Raw genomic sequence first — 19,240 nt, forward strand, 5'->3', positions numbered from 1 at the left:
TTGGGAGGAGCAGGAGCGGAATGTTGCCACGACTGTCCAGACCACTGCGCCGGAGATCAGACCTGCCACGCCACCGGTAAACCATGAGAAAAATGCCTCTGTAGTTATGTAAATACAGTCTCAAGTAAGCCTCTGGCTGGCAGGCCCAAAACACAGTCAGTGGTTGGTGAGGCTGCCATGCCCCAAAATCAGCCTGTAAATTCTTCTTGGTTCTCTCTGAGTTCCAGGTCTGACTCCAGCCAGACCTCAGAGCAAGACTTGCTAGTCTCAAATCAGGAAAAAAAAATGGCTTACCTCAGCCAGGTTATGATCATTAGATATAAGCTGTAACAGCATATGCTGAGGCTCCCATATTTCCTTCCTTGGGCCTCTTTAACCTCAGTCTGGCCCTGCCTTTTATACTTCCTGGTTCTGACTCACCCCTCCTGGCTCACTTCCTCCCGGGGCAGGGACAATAATCAAGGTGGCTCAGGCTAGCTAAGGGACTATTCGTATATACACACACACACAAAACGTGAAAGCTTGGGCTTTTTTCTACTTGTTTTTGTGTGGCACAGGATTTGTCATTTCAAATGAATGTGCATCCCTAATCTGTAGCAATCTAAAAAATGTGATCAGTAACTCTGCTAGTACAGAATGCTTTGACCAAACTTTGTACTGCCAGTTCCTTTGTATTATTTGTACTGAATTTGTGAATAAACAGAGTGTTTAAAAAATTATGATCAGCATTATTTTGATATGTTAGTTAGAAGAGAGCTAAAAATGAATTGTATCTCCTCAATGGGGGTCAGATCTGCTCCTTTCCAGTGTCTGTACTGCCACATGTGACTTTGTGCTGATCTCTACAATAAACAGAACAATGTCCTGTGTCCAGTGTCCATTTCAGAAGACGTTTGTGCTTGGTCTGTGATAGTCCAGAACTCTTACCAGCTTTATCAATGAAAAGATCCACTTATTTGTAATGAAGAACGCACTAGGGTAAACTTGAATAAATCAGCAGAATTGTCCTTTTATGACCAAAGACATGTTCTTAATATTGTAGGGTCCTTTTGGAGAAGTGGAATATCAGTAGAACAGATGTTTTCGAAATGCATTCTTTTGGTTCACCACAGTGAAAACAGCAATTCTCTTCTGCCTTTTTAACAATAACATCACTGGCTATTCTTTAGCTATTCATTCTTTGGCAATGTATTGGGAAGAAGGCAGGTGGGCAGAGGATGTGTGATACTGCCTCGTGTTTCTCATAAACAGCACAGCAGAATCCCAGTTCCCTATAGGTGGTATTAGCAAGGTAAGAGAAACTTTCAAACCAGTTTAGATACTGGACATTAGAACTCAGAAATACTGAAACAGCAAGAAATAAAGAAACAGATTGATTATTTAAATGTCTGGTCTGCAGAACTACTAACCTAAAAAAATGAAAATGAAATGTATTTATATTGTATTGTAAACTGTAATGCAAAACAATCTCGTCATCTCAATGAAAGGAATTGGCAACAGAAATCGAAGTGGTAAGTAGCCAAACATAAAAAAAATCCGAAGCAAACAGGAAAGTAGCCTCTACTTGAGTCAATAGAGAGCAGAGGAGTAGAGGATAACACACTGGCTTCCACATGGGGAGCGTCAATACAGTTATTCTTTATTAAGGCACCAGATAAAGACCCAACACGGTGCCGTGTTAGGGCAGGTACCTCCGCCTGCCTCAGGGGTCCAAAACCAGGGCTGGCCCAAGGCAAGATGCCATCTGAGGTGGAGCTAAGATTCCCCCCTCCAGGCTAAGATGCCACCCCCTTTCTACCTCCAACCTAGCAGCAGCAGCAATTCCCATAGGCTGCCCTGCCACCGGCACCCACCTCTTTCCTTTACTGCGGCTGCCTGAGCCTCTGACAAAACAGGAAGTTAGATCAGAGGGGTGGCCACAGTAAAGGGAAGAGGCGGGTGCTGGCGGCAGGGCAACATATGGGAATCACTGCTGCTGCTGGGTTTGGAACGTGACGAGGTAAACACCGTGAAGTGGAAGATGCCGCTCTCCAAAGAGTGGGGAAATGCTGCTCCTGAAGAGTGTCACCTGAGGCCCCCACCTCAGGTGTCCTAATGGTCAGGCTGCCTCTGCAAACAATACTTAAAGCCAGAAGGGGCTACAAAAGTGCCTTGATAAGAGCGCTCTGGCCACAGTCAGAGTAATAGATAAGCAAATCGCAGTTGTCTCCAAAGAAGCCTTGGCACTAAAAGTGCCACTGCTTGGTTATGAAACAAGTGACCAAACATAGACAGTTTTGCGTTGTATTGCACCTGGGCACCAAACTTTGTGCTTGACATATTGAACAGAGAGGCAGTAATTAAGGGGTCCTTTTACTAAGCTGCGGTAAGCACCAATACAGAGCACGCTCAGGTATCCTGCAGTAGTTTTTGCATGTGCTAAAATGGAGGTGTTTTGGGGACAGAGTAGGTGTGGCTATGTGCTGATTAGCGTGTGAGCCCTTATCACCTAAAAAATAGGTGGCGGTAAGGACTCACGTGCTAATGGGGAAAGTAGCACGTGGCCTTTATTAGAAAAATATAAAAATCTGCCTTTTACCAGCAGCACTAAAAGCAGCTTCAGTGCAAGTGAAAGACCAACATCGGGGCTTCTGCAGAACACTTTTTAGCACTGCTTAGTAAAAGGGCCCCTAAGCCTTTTCACACAGACATGTGAAGGGTAATTTTATCAAAAGTGAAAGAAATTTTGAATGTAATTATCTAGTCATTCATGTCAATCCATACTGGACTAGATTCTACATATCACACTTAACAAATCTGCGCCAAAATGAAATATGCCTAGGCATATTCTATAAAGTACGCCAAAATTTAATGCGGTTTATAGAATATGCCGAGCGCCCATCCACATGACTAGTTGCAGGCAGTTATGCCAAGTAAAACTTGATGTAAATGCCGACACCTAAATTAGATGCAGACTAGGTGTCGTCTATAACAATATGCATAGATTTTAGAAACACCCTCGACCCGCCCATTCTATGTCCCTTTTCAACTAAGCGACTTAGAATTTATGCGCACCATTGCTTCTTTCACATCAGCCTTAAAAACTCACCTTTTCAGAAATGCATTTGCCTTACCATCATAACCTTTCCCATCAGCTCTCCTATTGTGACTCTCTGCCCTTCTTTCTCCCTTCCCTCTGTTCCCTCTTCACTCTGCGGTGTGCCTTCCTTCCCCCAATCCCTTTTCTTCTTTTCCTTCCTCTTTTCTTTTTTTAAAGTTTTTAGGTTGTTTTTTTTTTTATTGTTTTTTTTTTTTGTGAACCATATTGAAGCCTATGTTAGGCCACATGTGGTATATCAAGCATGTGAAATAAAATATAATAAATATAAATAAATTCTAATTAATGCTAATTAGTGTCAATTGGTGCTAATTAGCTTGTTAACTAATTCATTTGCATGTGCAAATCCAGGAGAAAAAGAGAAGAGTGGGGGAAGCTAGGCTCTTTCCAATCAATAGGGGAGACGTATATTTTTTAAAAAGTATATTTATTATAACAGGTTGACTCAACGCAGCCGTGTTTAGGTGCCGTAGCACCTTCTTCAGGAGTCTACAAAATGAAATATAAAACATAAATAAATCTAACTATAAATTGTGAACAACAATAATCGTAAAAGAATATTATAGACATAGTAGTATAAAAGACATATATAAAAGCATAGATTATAACCAAGAAAAAACATCAAATAAAGTTATAAATACAAAAATGCATGAAATGTTTTCACAAAAGCAAATGCAAATCAGCAACATTAAAAACATAGATAAAACCAAACAAGATGTGGTGTTGCAGATGAAAACTTAAAATCCTAAAATGCGCCAAGAGATAAGAATTGATGACACAGAACATGACTGGATTTGCACACACAACTTAAGTCAGGCTGTATAGAATCTGGGGGATTGTACAAAACAATCTAAAACTGTCCTGTTGCAGTGATTTTGTAAACAAAAGTTCAAATAAAAAGGAGCTTAAAAAATTGCAATGATCCAACAATATGAAGAAGTTGTAGGCTTCCTACTTGCGTTTCGGCAGCTTCTTTATAAACAAATGTCCCAAATGTTTCATTAGAGATGAGCCACCTTCTCTTTTGATTTTAGCCCTGGAACTATTCCATCCAAAATAAAATGTTTCACAAGCCCCAGGGACTGATTGTGATTTATGGTTTTTAAATCTTACTGCACAGGAGATTATTTAATTGTTTTGCACAATGTATGAATGAGGAAGATGATTACTTTCAAGACGGTGGAAAGTGTTTATACCACACAGAAAACCTATTTATGACACCTCATTTGTTACATTAAGGGTGTTTGTTTTAAAAGATATTTTCTTTAAAAAAAATTATTTTTGGTAAAATGTGTGTATATAAAACAGATTACAATGAGACAAATGTCCTCTTACTATTTAAATTGTTTACATTGCTGTAAATGGTACACCGGTAATTCTTTCATCTTTTTCATGGGACATTTGATTCCGTTTTGAAAGGTGAAAGTGCCAAGTTTAGGAATTAGAAAGGTAATTTTCGGTAACAAGATGCCTAGACTAAGGAAGCATGCAGGTGCATGTGTAGTGCCTATTTATATAATAAAGGCAAAATATGTGTCTGTGTGTGCTTTCACAAAATTAACCCAAGGAAAGTAAGCACACACAGGTGCTCCTGCCCTAAGGCAATTATAATTACGTGTGTATGTACATATGAGTATTTTATAAAGCACAGCATAAGGTTCAACCCCGCCCCCACCACCCTTTCTCCATCTCCAGAAACACCTTGGATGTGTGAGCAGAATATAGATTAGAATATTTTTTCTCTTACCTGGACAGTTTCCTAGAACCAAAAAAAAAACAAAAATCACACACAGGTATTTTTTCCATATAGAGCCTACTTGCTTGGTCTGCCTTGATCTGAATATTAAAATGAAAGCATACATGTAAAACAGGTCAGTAACTGGCAAACTGTGACTTCTCCCGATTTGCTTTTTAAACCCAGTCCAAACTTATTAGCCCAGACTATAAAATCAGTTCATGAGGGCGGTTAATAAATCCCAATAACTAAATGCTATTTAACTTTCTGCGCTGGTGCTGCGCTTCATTGCTGACTGACACGTACAGAGAAGTTGGAAATTGTTCCCTACAAATTCTAAATTTCTACTCAGTAAACTGTACAGTACAGAACTTTTTCTAGTCCATGCTTTTATCCTTTGTAATGATTTGCGTGATAATTGTTTTCTTCTGCCCAAAGGTATAGTCCGCTCATTTTCTAAATTAAATGATTAAACAGACCTTTGATACAGGATAAATGGAACTGAGACAGGTCAAAGGATTTTCATAACGTTACTAGAAATTGGCCAGGGTTCATCCTCTTCTGTTTTGCTGCTTTCATTTGTTAGTGAAAGATTAGTTTTTTCCAATCCTCTCTATTTTGTGAAATTAATCGTTAATAACGAGCAAAAAAACAGGATGATGATGAAATGCAGCATCTTATGAGTCCTCAAGCAGGAAAAGCTGTAAGTACGTAGTGTTGGTCATCTCAAAGAACAGAATATTAATGTTTATTTTTTTTTTATTTTTTAACTAAAGATCTAATACCCTAGGTAAAGTTCTCTCAAAATCCGTCTCGTAACAGGTGAGACCAATAGAGCGGGGGAGGGAAAGCAAGTCTGCTTTACTAAAGAGTTTTAGATTAATCCACAGTCTAAGAAAACATAATAGCAGAAAAATAGTATTCAAGCCTCAAATCTAAATAAAATAGTGTTGCAGGAGCGATCAACAAAACTGTCTCATTTATATAACTTCATGGGAATTTACCTATACGTTTTGTTTGAAAGATGGGCGGAAAGTAAAATACCAGCAGTTTTTGGACAGAATGTTGCACAAATGTTCACTGATCACTTTTGGTATATTATTGTAGATATATTGTATGCCACACCTACCTGGTGATTTCCTAAGTGTCAACACAACCTAAAAGAAAAAAAATCAGTAAATAATATTTTTCCTTTCCAGGAATAAAATAGATGTAATATTAGCAAAGACCACATGCAGTTTGATAAACGTGTGACCTGAAGGAGAAATCAGAGGGTCTGGTATGGAAGTATTCCGTTCACACACACACATTTCCTCAGGCAATGTTTTTTTGTTTGTTTGATTTTGACCATACTGTTCGGCCGTCTACTAATCTTTGCCAAGTCTGATATTTACAATGCGGGTACAAATTAACAACCCCCCCCCCCCCCCCCCGTTTTCCAGTACAATAAGAAAGTAAAGTTCTTTTTAAAAACAATAACATAGAAAGGTGTCGGTGAAACGCAGTAAAATCTTAAAATGAAGAATTTTAGATGTGACAACTCCAGCCCTGAAAGTCTCCCGAATAAAGAACAAGGAATCGCTCTAATATTTTGAACTTCACCCTTGCCTATCCTCAAAAAGTGTGTCTGAAAAATCTGAGAGCTACAATCAGAAGACAAACAAAATAATCTGTACCTGTTCAGTGTTCAGCTCTCTACATGCTAAAAGCAAAGAACTAGATGCAATGCACTGAGATATGAGAAGAATATTTTTGGCTTCAGCTCTGTATGTGCTGCTAGTGATCCTTTGAACAGCTGCGCGCAGGACCGCGGGAAAAATGGGAGCCGGGGCCAGAAGAACGTTTCACTTTGCACAAAAGCGAGAGAAGAACCATCCACACACGCTAATAGTTTGGCTCCAGCAGGCTTTGTGCACGCACTGGATATTTCTAGACAAAAAGAAGCGAAAGACCTTTAAACAAAAGCTTATATGTATGTTAGATCCCGGTAGCTATAAGATAAGATACAGCCACTCCCACATGTGTATGATCAGAGATCCGCACGCTGGATTCTCCAGAGCTCTGCGCTGATTCAATGCAAAATCGGAAGCTAAACGTTTATTAATTGTTACACCTGTTAGTAAGGCCTCCTGTGAATTGAGGGGGGGTTTTTTCACCATGACGTTTGAAAAGTATATGCTGAAGGAAAGATGGCCATTTGCACGTACTACTACTACTACTTAACATTTCTAGAGCGCTACCAGGGTTACGCAGCGCTGTACAAAATAAACAAAGAAGGACCCTGATACGCATCGAAATCATTATATTGGAGTTATAGTTTTGTCTATTACTGTCACAATATTTTCTTCCGAAGCTCTATGGAGGAAGCAGAGTAGCAGCCTGTGTATGCTCCGGCCAAGAGAAAACTCATTTCGTGTAAAATCTTAACTTGATACAGTGCATTTTGTAGTTAAGCCAATGGAATGAAGAGATTCAAGATTTCCTAGGAAATAATTACCAGTCCACACAAAAGTAGAATAAATGTATAAAATATATGGTGATATCCTATATACTATCTGCATATAACACAAAAAATGTCTGCTGTATACGGTACAATTCTTACATCACTACTGAGGCATTCTGTATGAAGGGAGAAATTAAAACATCATAAATCACCCGAAAAATGTGTGTTCTGGACAAAATTGCATAATTTCTTAAAGGACAGATCTTTCTCGACTAGGAATGTAACTGCATTCCACTGAACTAGTGAATAGCTTTTCTACAAATTGCTGTTGTTTTAAATTACTGTTGTTTTAATTAACGATGCTTCTTCCTTTTTGTAGAAAGTCTTATCCTTTTACAACTGCACCAAATTAACCCAAAAAAAGGTTCAAATTTCAAGTCTACAGTTATTTGCTGTTTGTCTAACCACCGATTCCAATTAATTTAGTAATCTGCTCTTTGTAGATTTGGAGCTGATGGTCGTTTATTTATAAATTCTGCAGAAGGAGTGGCTGAGGGCTGGCTATTTATTCTGTGGGAGAGGAAGTGGTAAATTACCAGTTGCCGCCACTTAAAAAAAAAAAAAAGAGTGAGGGCCCGATGCACAAAGCTTACTGCAATTGCTTTAGACTGGTTGTAGCCGGTCTAAAGCAAACTTATGTAGCGTCTAATGCACAAAGGGGTTCTTCTGTCCCTTGTGTGTGTGTGTGTGTGTGGGGGGGGGGGGGGGGACTCTATATATGGCACCTAAAAAATACACATATAAAACACTTCCACCTAAACCTATTCTATAAGCAGCTCCTAGATTTAGACAGGGTAATACGCTTTGTTGACACCCTAGCCCTAAATCTGTATTGTTTATCATTTATTTCTTTACTATACCTTTATTTATCGCATTTGCAAAAACAAAATGGTTTACACTTTATAAATTATATATATATCCACACTAACACATATATTAGAAATCCATTATTCGTTAATAAAGTGCAGCAAACATAATCATTCATACCAGAAAGGTGTATGCCTCCATTTACACCAATTAAAACATGTCATAAATCCCAGCATGTAGATTTAGGTGCAGAGGGCCATATTCCATAACAGTGTGCATAAATTTTGGAGCGCCCACAAAATGCCTATTTCCCCGCCCACAACCATGCCCCTTTTTGTCTGTGTGCATTACAATTTAGGTGCTGTGCATTACAGAATACACTTAGTGATTTGCGCATGTAAATTTTAATTAGTATTAAAATGAGCATTCAGTGCGATGCACAGGAAGGAGTACCTCCTTTAACATGCTAAATTTTTTGGCAGGTCTGGAGCTGTCCTTGTGTGACCCAGTCTCTCTACCTACCCTTTTCCTGGGGGGATTTCTTTCTCTTCCCCTTGCAGGAGAAACTTCCAGACTATCCACTCTGAGTAAAATTGTGCCATGCTAAATCTTTCTAAATATGGACTGATAACATTTCAGTTCTTCATGGCAGTTCATGAAATAAGAGTTTTGCAAATTGAATTGAGAGTAAGTACTTTTTTGTTTTAAGGGTTCTTTAAGGACCGGGAGAGCAGCAGAGGGACAAAATGATTCCTGAGCATGAGTTGAACATGGACACTTACAAAGAGACTTGTCTGTGCATGTGTTGGGCACTTTCCCTACCAAGCCACTAGCAGAAATTCCGTGCATCTCATTTGCGTGTAATTCCCTTTGAGCATTGGTCACTGTTTCCAAATTGGTAAGTTGAACCCCGGCTGCCGCATTCAACAGCGACCTTTGAGCATTGAGTCCTGAGTCAGATATAGACTGACTTTAATTGGGTAGATTAGAGATTTGTAGGGAAAGATGATCAAATGGTTACTGCAGGGCCATGGCAAAGTTGGATAAAACATCTTGGGGAGGGGGTATCCTTCTACGTGATGTTACAAGTCCAAAAGCTTGTCACAAAGGACAAGTTTAACCATGGGCTGGGATGGCTTACCTCCAGATCTCCAGTTCGATCGATTCAGGGAAGGTTCCAGGAACATGTGTGTGGGGGGGGGGGGGGGGGCACCAAAAGAGAAGGTGGAGAGGGGGATAGAAGGGGGTTAGATGAAGCAGGAGCAGATTGGCAAGTTTAATTTTAAAGTTCAGGATGCCAAGAAGAGCCAATGTAGATTGGCCAGGTAGACTTGAAAGGAGGGATCTAGGACTACAGAGTTTAGGTCTCACCCCTCCAAGGTGCAGTGATTTTCCTGCTCCTCACAAGTGGCTTACCAACCCACCCACTCACTCGCTCACTCACTTTTGCCTGGTGTTGGAGCATTGTTTAAGTTATTGGGTTGCAGTTGGGGAATTACAGTTGTTACAGCTGATGGACACCCCAGCTACTGGGGTTTTGGCTCATGGGGAATGAGAGCTGAAAATAAATTATGGCTTGAAGATCAGGTTTCAAATTGGAGTCATGGGACCCAGCTAACTGTGCATGGAGGTCCATGCCTGCTCCTGAAGCCCTAGCTATTTATGGCGGGCTGGGGGAATGTAGATTCAGTGGTTACGTTAATTTGGAGGGGTCTGCTGGTCAGCTGGCAAGGCGAGCAGTTGGGCTTAAGTGCAGAACTTGTTTTGTTATCTTAATTAATGATTATGTTGCCAATAAATGAAGGTGGGACCTGGTTTGCATCCACTTGGTGTAGTGTTATTGTTATATTGTACAATGTTAATTATGGGAATGGAATGTCTTGAGAGGGGCTGTGCAGGATGGGAGGTGGGTACCGGCACTTGGGGTAGGATGGTCCTAGCTCCATAGGTTATCAAAGCAACGAAGACTTTAAAAAAAACTTTCCCATCAACTTTACTTCTGCCTTTCAGCAGCAGTAACCTCCGGATTCTATATAGGCGACTAAAGTTGTGGGTGCCGATCAGCAAACATAGACGATTTATATGTGCAACTTAATTGATTAATGAGCAAATCAGTGCCAATAATTGGCTACTAACAATTATTGGTGTTAATTGGCCTTAACAGGGAGTTACACGTGCATCGTATTCTATAACGCTGTGTGCAGAACTCCTATAGCATGTAATGTAAAGGGGGCATGTTTAGGTGTGTTTTGGGGCATTCCTATGAGTTACGCACATTTTTATAGAATATGCCCGATCCGTGCCTAATTTAGGCACCAGCATTTATGCAGTTACACCTGGTTTCAGCAGGCGCAAATGCAGGTGCTTTGTTAGGTGCGGATTAGGCACTTGGGCGCTATTCTATAAACTGCAGATACCCTTTATACAATAGCAGTCAGCACATAATTGTTTCCATGTGATTTACTGAATCTAGCCCTAAATGTGGAGCCCAAAAAAGGCTAAACAGATCCCAATTTAGTTTTAGTTAGTTCTTTTCCACAGCGACCTGCTTTACTATTGTAAATTTCAGACCTTTGTGCAACAGTGTGATAGGTTTTCAAAAGATATTTCACTATTTGTGCTAGCATTAAACAGGCACAAAACCTGTTAAGAATGAGCTCCATAATGTATCATACTGCTTTGAAGCTTATGTTCTGCCAGCTTGACTAGTACAAAAACATGCCATGAAAATCGGGCTGTCCCAGATTTTAAAAACTATAATGATGTGTTTACATTAAAAGTGGTCTGGTAGCTAGCTTTTAACTTTTGTTTTCCTGCTTTGGTAACTCTACCATGGTTTTATCTGAAGTCTTAGTGAGCATGTTTTGGGAACTTCTTGATTATCTGAATATGAATCTGTAACTTAATGTGTCATTCTTCTGAGGGTCTAATGATTGCACAGCTCATTGTACAATAAATTAATTAGCAAATGTCTGACTAAAATCAAAGGTCCTGTTACATCTTATAACCCTAAAGGGCAAAGGGAGCATCAGATAATTAAAAAAGAAAAAAACAATCTGAGCTCTTCTGAACATGTAACAGGAACACATGACGTATTCACAGTGAAGAAAGCATTTTGCAATGTGGCGAAAGGGGGAAGTGAGTTTCCCTGTTCTGGGTCCTGTTGTTTCTGGATGTGACCACCCGCATCCCAGGACTGAGGCTTCTCACTATGCTTTCACCTTTCAGCTGCTATCTCTCTTTACTTTTTTAAAGTTTAAATCGTTTATTAAATTTCAACAAAAGAAACAATTCTCATAATAGTGTAATATGAATATACACAAAGAAAATTAAACTGACTATACATTTGCAAATGCGAAGAAGCAAATATCCCCCAATCTCTTTTTCCCTTCCAAAATTTTTTTTATTTGGACCTTAACATATGTTTAAATCATTTTTATTATTATCAGAGTGAAATCCAAAAGCCAACCCATACAAATGCAGTTTGAAAATAACATACAAAAGTTTCAACAAAAGCATACAATCTTGTTCTAACAACAGTCATATATGTTCTGACTGGCAGCCCCGGCTCCCAAGTTACCAATTGCCCGTCTAAGTTCAAAATACCATTATCTGTTTTATATATATTTATTTATTACATTGGAGACTACTAAAAACATATCTCTTCAAAAGTTCTCTATAACCAATAATTCATTCCTGCTGTTGATACTGTTCAATTAATTGCATAATATTATTGTAACTCTTATTACTGTTATATGTAAGCCACATTGAACGGAAACTTAGCTTTTGGAATATTGTGGGATATAAGATTATTTATTTGTTTATTTACAAAAAGAAAATAAACGTTAGCAATTAAAAAGTTAATAAAAAGATCATTTAAAAATAAATTGGCCATTCTTAGAGTTGTATCGTAATGAAGCCAAAAGTTATGCTGACTCTATTTTTACAGTTTTCATCGTTTGCGTTAGTGCTTGCTCCGAGTTTCCCAGGGTTTGATTAATTCAAGAAACGGGATGTGCCTGGTTGTTTACCTCTCCAGCGAGGGGTCATTGTCTCTCTCTTGCAGGAAGCAGAATATAAACGCATATGCATATTTTTAGTGTAGATTTTTTTTTCTCCAATCATTTTCTAAGCAACTGGGAGGGGGGCAGAGGCATAGTCTTGATTTATAACAGGAATACAAGCACGGGTTTCAGGTTCTGCCTAAGTCAGTGTAGGCAACTCCAGCGAATCCCTAGGACTGGCCATCTTCTAGCACCCCCCCCCCCCCCCCCCCCGCTTGAATTTTAGTATTTTAACCTATTCGCTAGGCTCCAGGCTCAGATTTGGCCCTGGGGTAGGGAAAGGGCTCATGTGCTAAACGCAGGTGCTATATCCTCCCCCCCCCCCCCCCCCACAACCACTATCACCACCACAAAAATCGTTTATTTAGATTTAAAGATGTTCTACTCACCGGCACTGTATTACAAACTTTGTTATTATATTTTACACTCGGTCTGATGCAATCTGTAATGTGATAGTCACACTTCCTGATCTTAGGTTCTCCTGATTGAGTGATTTTATTATTCTGCTGTCATTCTATCTTAGAAGCACGAATTTATGATAGTAAACATGCTATTTTAAACATGTTAGGTTCAGATTGGTAAAAAGGTATCACAGAGCATTTACGATCTTAACAGCTTCTGCTTGTCTAGCGATCTTCATTTATAGTTTTGATAGTTTTTTAATGTATATCAAATGTCAAAGCACTGCCATTTTATTATAACTTAGTTTGCCTTTGTGCATGCCTATGTTTCGCAGTTCATGCTAGAAACCTGCAACACACAGTAATAGTCCGGAGTGTGGTCTGCACAGAGCGCTGGCTTTTCCCCGCTCGCTCGTCTACCTTAATATCTCCATTCCTACCGCTTCGCCGCTGTAGACGCAATGCGCAAGCGGAACCGCCAGGGGGCGCTGCGGTTCTTCCCCAGTCTCCTCTTCACTCTGTTCCGAACTGCTGCAAAACCAGAACCAGCGGCAGAGCTGTCCCCCTTTTCCAACCAGTGCCCTGTCCTGAAGAAGGTTCATTTGTATTGTCCCCGATGCTTTTTTTTTTTAATCCTGCCTGTCTTCTGCAGAGTATGCGACCTTGGGGATATCTTCCCCATCTCCCTTCCAGTACTGTTAGCCTGTATGTCATTGATTCTCTCTGCAGATGACAGACTGAAAAGCCGCCAAGTTATAAAGGGTACGTTTTATTTGAAAAATGTGATAATTTGTGGGTTGGGTAACAGTTAAACTCCGTTCTTCAGACCAGTGCAAAATGAACTAGTACATGGAATGAACTGCATTAAAAAATCAGTGCTTGCGGTGACTAGAAATTCTGTAACCCTATAGCCTTGTAGCACATGTCCAGGCCCAGTTCCTGCACTTTGCCCTGGATTGTAAGTGTGCTTTTGTGTCTTCTTTTTCCCGTGTGTATGTGGATGCATTTATAGGCGTGGGGGGGGGGGGGGGGGGACGACTTTACATATATTTAAATCACTCAGTGTATCTGCATTACTGTTAAAGGCTGCACTCAGTTTTCCGCCGATAAGGACAAGACATGAACATGAAGTCAGTTTTTTTTAACTCCTATCTCCTATTCAGTTGTTCAGTACCCGTGTCTGTATAAACTAATCCCTTATTTGTCCTGTTTGTCTATCTTGACTAGATTGTAAGCTCTGTCCAGCAGGGACTGTCTTTTACATGTTTAGTTTACAGGACGGCCTACGTCTAGCAGCGCTATAGAAATAGATCAGTAGTAATTGTTGTTGTTTTGGTAATTTCATTTAGCCCAAAACACTATAACTGGTCTGCTTTGCTCCCAACTTGCTCCTAAGAACTTTGAGTTGGCGGCTTGGAACACTTGCAGGGCCGGTCTAACCATTAAACAAGGATAGGCAGTGGCCTAGAGCAGCAACTTGAGGGGGGGGGGGGCACAACAAAAGGCAGCTGCCGTCAAAGCAAAACAGAGATCTCGGAGCCACACAAACTCTAAAACTACACCAGCCTCTGCTTGCAAAAACAAGTGTAATACTTAAATCCAGGACTTCTAATTGTGCTATAGAGTGATTATGACTGTAAAGTTCAATTATCAAAGTCTTGGAGGGGAAGCCCAGAGGCTAGGGACCTGAATATTAAATTGGGGGAGACGAAGGGAGGGGGGTCGTTAGGCTGAAGGTTTGGCCAATACTCTTACATCGGCCCTCCACACTTGCAGCCCATGGGAAAATAGGAGTCCAGCAGCTTTGTTTAGATGCTAAGCGTGCGTCTATTTGTAAGAAAGTGTATTCAAGGTAGAAGTTGGCGCGGAAAGACAAGAGAAAAAGGGTTGTGTCAGTCTTAGCCTTACAGTTTGTGAGAGATAATGATGGGCAAAGTACTTTAGTGACCATGGTTTATATATGCATCAGTTTGCCATCAGGTGATTTATTCTATTAAATTCTGAATGGAACATGAATTATAAGAGACTTGAATACTGATACATATGTAAGGTGGTTTCTGATGCTAGAGTTCACAACTCTTTTCAAACACTACGAAAGTTAGATACTGTTGATAATACTTCCCCTATAACATACATGGTACTAATCAAGGCATACTACTACGGTTTTCTTGTGTCTTTTTTGTAATCAACTCCCTATTATCTGACCAGGGACAGCAAGTTAAATGTAAGCCGTTCTAAATAATCTGAAAACCCGTTGTTGGGTTTTTGTTTTAATTTATTTTATCATGGGTTCTGGAGAGAGGCAGTTGGAGAAATTAATCTTCGAGCTTATTATCATTGGTGAAACGAGTAAGGATTCCTTATTTGAAGGGGGGAAGGTCTACGTTTTAATATAAAGAAACATTTAAAACAATCACTGCTGAATTTGATCTGCAAGAGGTTAATTTTCATGGTATGGGGTATTTTTAGTGCTTGTAACACTAGATGCGGTGTTTCAGTCTCTCACGTCCCTAACAGAGGCAAGGACTGTGGCAAGAACCCATCACTTCAAGCACGGAATTGCCAATGCAGGTCCTGCCTCAAAAGTAAAAAAAAATGTACCTTTGTGTACAGGTTCCAAAGCATGTCCTACCTTAAGATTGCTAGAGTGTGCAGCAAGTAGAAAGAGAGAAACTCCTTCTCAAACGGTCGTCACTCCTACTGGACACAATCCCACAAAATTGACTTTTCCTGTCATTTTAAGTTTTAGTTGCCTCTAACAAGCTATCGTTTCACTTCACCAAACGCGATTAAAATATGGGGTTCACATTTCGTAAACTTCACCTCGGAAGAAACGAAAAACGTTTTGGGAACGACCAGATTTCATGCCCATAAAGGAAAATATAGTACAGCATATTTTCATAATAATTTCTAGACATAGGCACAACGGTTATCATAATTTTCTAGCTGATGATCCTTACTTTCTTAATTACGTTAAAATCTACTTAGAATTTTTTTAAACTTTCCCTCCTCTTCTGAGGAAATGATTCTTCCTCAAGAACCCAACTTTCATGTAACAGAATAACTTGCAATGTGCACAAATGAATCTGAAAAAAAGAAACCATGGATATCAGATATCCAAATATGTTAATTCCTTTTGTCGACAGATTGGGAGATATAATGCTTCAGTTCAACTCTGAACCATAGTTTCTAATGTTTTGATAATAAATACAGTTATCAAATAAATTACAAAGAAAGAAAGAAAAAAAAGGAAAAGAAAAATGAAAAAAATCCTTTCATCGTGAGTATGTGTATATACACATACCTGCGACCTTTCTGTATATTAACTCATCTCTATGTTATTAGAAAATTCCACTAAATAAAAATCTTAATTATTTCCTAATAATTGTACTTTCCTAACAGCTTCAGTATCTGTTTCAATAAGGATATTTCTACATGGATATGACACACACCTCTGGCTAGATTACAATGTAATTATCAGTGTTAGGCACACAACATCTTGAATTCATGTCATTCGAAAATATTTCTTGCATATGAGTCTAATACTTTAACAAAAGTGACTTAAGAGACACTTATCTGTTTAATAACAAGTGTAATTTATTCTAGGCGAAATTCAATTATCAGTAAAGCATTAATTATCTCACTTCAATCAAAGGAGTTAAAACTTACAGACTTCTGGGATTATATTATGAATCTAAAAAATCTAAATTAAAGACGAATACATCACTCCTTGAAACGTTTAAGAGCACGCTCCATCTCTGTGTTGGGATTACTATGATTGACATGGTACGAAAACGATGATAAATTATTTCCCCAGATGGTCAAGGCTTGAACAACGCTATAGATGAGAAGACTCTTTAATCTAGGAGTGGCGCACTTCCAGAAGGATCAACTTAAGGCACCTTGTGGTGCTGCAAAATAAGAAAAAGAGAGTCGTCCCTTTAAGATCCAGTTGCTATCCAAACACGAGTAAACAGAGAGCACAGTTAATAGCAAGAATATAGAAGTAGGGGGCGGAGCAGGGGCGGCACCCAAGGCCCAGTTAGACCTTTGCACGTCGGCCGTTCCAATGTGGGCGGGGTCAGAACGCGGGGGTTAGGGAAGAGTTCGGCTGCCTGCGGCCAGTAGGCGGGGCTGAGACGCAACGCCACTGAAGAAATGTGATGGACCTTGGAGACTAAACGCAGATTTGTACCAAACTTTGGTAGAGTGAAAGGTGCAAAGAGGCACGGGGAGGGAGAGGGAGCAAGAGAAAAACCTGCATCTCAGCTACACTCACGCTACAACCAAAATTCAAACCAAAACCAAAACCTGAAAGCAAAACCAACCCCAAACCTGGACTGTTTGTGGCAGTTCTACTTCCGCGCCAAGACTGCCGAAAGACATAAACGCACTAATTCTCTCCTTCCGTACATTACCCTTTTAACAATGCTTACAGCGGCAAGGACTCAGTTGGGGCAGCTTTGCTAACACTGTTGATGGAGTAACCCGCCAGTCCTTTGGATCTAATGACAGTGCAAAGGGACTAGGATCATTGCTTCAGAATCATATTTAGGAGGCTCTTGGGAGAAGCTTCCTGTGGTAGGTAAGTCAGTGTGTCTTTTTAATATGAAGCGATCATGTGAAATTGTGATCTCTGAAAACACTACATACTAGTTATGTGAGCAAACCTTACAAGAAGAGGAGGGAGGTGGGGACGAGGGATGTGGTTAAATGCTTGCGTGAATGAGGGATAGTCACGTTTACTGCATATACCACCGGTTTACACATGTGGACGCCGATGTTTTGACCAGTGAAACATGTCTCAAACGTTCAGCGCCCTTTCAATCACAACATAGTTGGAAAAGCCTCCATAGATTCGTGGTAATTATTAAATGTTTGACAGAGAATGCTCGGCTCTACAGTAACCCCTGTACACACAAATAGTTTTTTTTTTTCAATAATGAAATCTTGGTCAACCTTAGTAGGTTAATTATATAATGAATATAATATGATGACATTTTGTATACGAACGTCAGACAGAAGAACGGATATTTAAAGTCATAAGACGCCCTTCTAAAGTACAATTTAAGAGCACTCAACTTATGCAACATTTCCCCCAAGTGATATAAAAGGAATATATTTTGATTTTGCCTGTGGTCGCTTAGTTTAGGCCTAATTATCTATCCTTCAGCAGCATATTACAATCAGTGCAGACCACGAATGTGTGTGTGTGTGTAGTTTAACTGTAACCTGCAAACAAATGGATGCGGCAACTATTATTCACCGGTCAGCAACCAGTTGTTCCGAACAGCAGGAAAAAGAAAATGCTTTCTGTTTAAATGCAAGTGGAAGGGAAGTGAGTGTATAAACAGACACGATGCTGTGTCAAAATGAAATAACTTTAATTTAATTAGATCTCCTGTAAGACTGGCAAAAGGGAGACGCCAGGGTCTGGAAGATTGACATCCGCTTTCACCTTATTTAAACCAACTCTTCTCCCTATTCCGATTTTATTTTAAAGCACATACTGGATAATCGTTAGGGGATATTGCTACAAAGAACTGTAGCAGATTGCTAATGATTATGTTAAAAAGCCCTAGTTAAACTTCATTTCTTGTGTGTTCTTGTCATAAGGCAATTCTCTTGGGTAACAATGAGCTGTATGAGAAGGGGCACCTTTTAACCAATATTTCCAAACTTCAGACTTATTATTGTTTCATAACGTCTATCACAAGAGCTAGAAATAGTGTATGGCACATAGCATAGGTAAACTATATACACTGCAGTTTTTACCTGTTCAACATATTAACCACAGTCTATTTCTACAACCCGTAAAACAATTTTCATGTACCTTCTATTTTCATTGGTATAGATATTAATGTATTTTCATACTGTCAAGACCGTGAATGAATTTTCGAGAGAAACTGCTTTTCAAAACAGTACTTGAAGACATGAAGGGCCATGTTGGGTCTCTTCGAGTGAATAGCACCAGGAAATTGCTAACAGGTTGTTTTATTTAAACTCAGTATAGAGACGATGTGCCGGTGCATAGCTTTTCATAGCATGTAAATCTCAGGCTGAAGTTTCAATTGGGGCAGTGTGGACCTTTCACCTAATTCCCCCAACCAAATATATGCAGATATAATTGAAGCGGTAGGAAATAATTGCATGTGTCAAATTGTCGCCTTCTGAGTAGGTCTGCAGTTGTTGTTGGTTTTTTTTTTAAATGGTTCTTTTTGTTATCAAGAATCTCACTGTAAATCATATAATTTTCTACTAGAAAAGGTTATTGATGTTATTAATATATAGGAAAACTCAGCAAAGAGAATAATCCAATGCACCTGTTCTTTTTGCTTGTTTGTTGTTGTTTTTTTTTTTTTTTGTGGGGTTCCTGGTATAAATGGAAAGTGATTAGTGGTGAGAAAGTTTATTAGAAACGGGAGTTTCTTTGATCTGAGTGAAATCCTCTGTCTGCTACACACCTCTGATTATAGCTTCCCTCCCCCTTCCCTTATACTGGTGCATTCCCAGTACACAATAGTGCAGGGCCCTGGAGAAGTGGGGTCCTAATCTGACTCGGTACAGTGCGGCATTCAGTGCTCTCGCTAGGAAATATGGGGGGGGGAGGGGAAGCAGGAGAAGCAGCCTTCC

General features: G+C 39.6%; 1 protein-coding gene and 1 long non-coding RNA gene across 5 annotated transcripts in view; one reads left to right on the plus strand and one right to left on the minus strand.

The window, feature by feature from the left end:
* The window catches only part of LOC115479339, a 23,877-nt gene extending 17,119 nt beyond the window's left edge, over positions 1-6,758 (minus strand). Inside the window, exons 1-2 of the long non-coding RNA XR_003943660.1 lie at positions 6,509-6,758; positions 5,962-5,989 (exon numbers count right to left, since the gene is read on the minus strand). This is a non-coding gene — a long non-coding RNA (uncharacterized LOC115479339). The remainder of the gene's footprint in view (positions 1-5,961; positions 5,990-6,508) is intronic.
* Positions 5,491-19,240, plus strand: part of OSR2 (odd-skipped related transciption factor 2) — a 22,837-nt gene continuing 9,087 nt past the window's right edge. For 2 of the 4 annotated variants that reach the window (XM_030217185.1, XM_030217207.1), the window contains exon 1: positions 16,784-17,192. The gene's annotated coding sequence lies outside the window, so the exon portion shown is untranslated. Of the gene's footprint in view, positions 5,536-13,313; positions 13,370-16,783; positions 17,193-19,240 lie in introns of those variants that run through there. The other 2 variants (XM_030217195.1, XM_030217201.1) reach the window with 2 other exon arrangements.

Source organism: Microcaecilia unicolor, chromosome 1 (genome assembly GCF_901765095.1).
Source record: "Microcaecilia unicolor chromosome 1, aMicUni1.1, whole genome shotgun sequence".
NCBI lineage: Eukaryota > Metazoa > Chordata > Amphibia > Gymnophiona > Siphonopidae > Microcaecilia > Microcaecilia unicolor.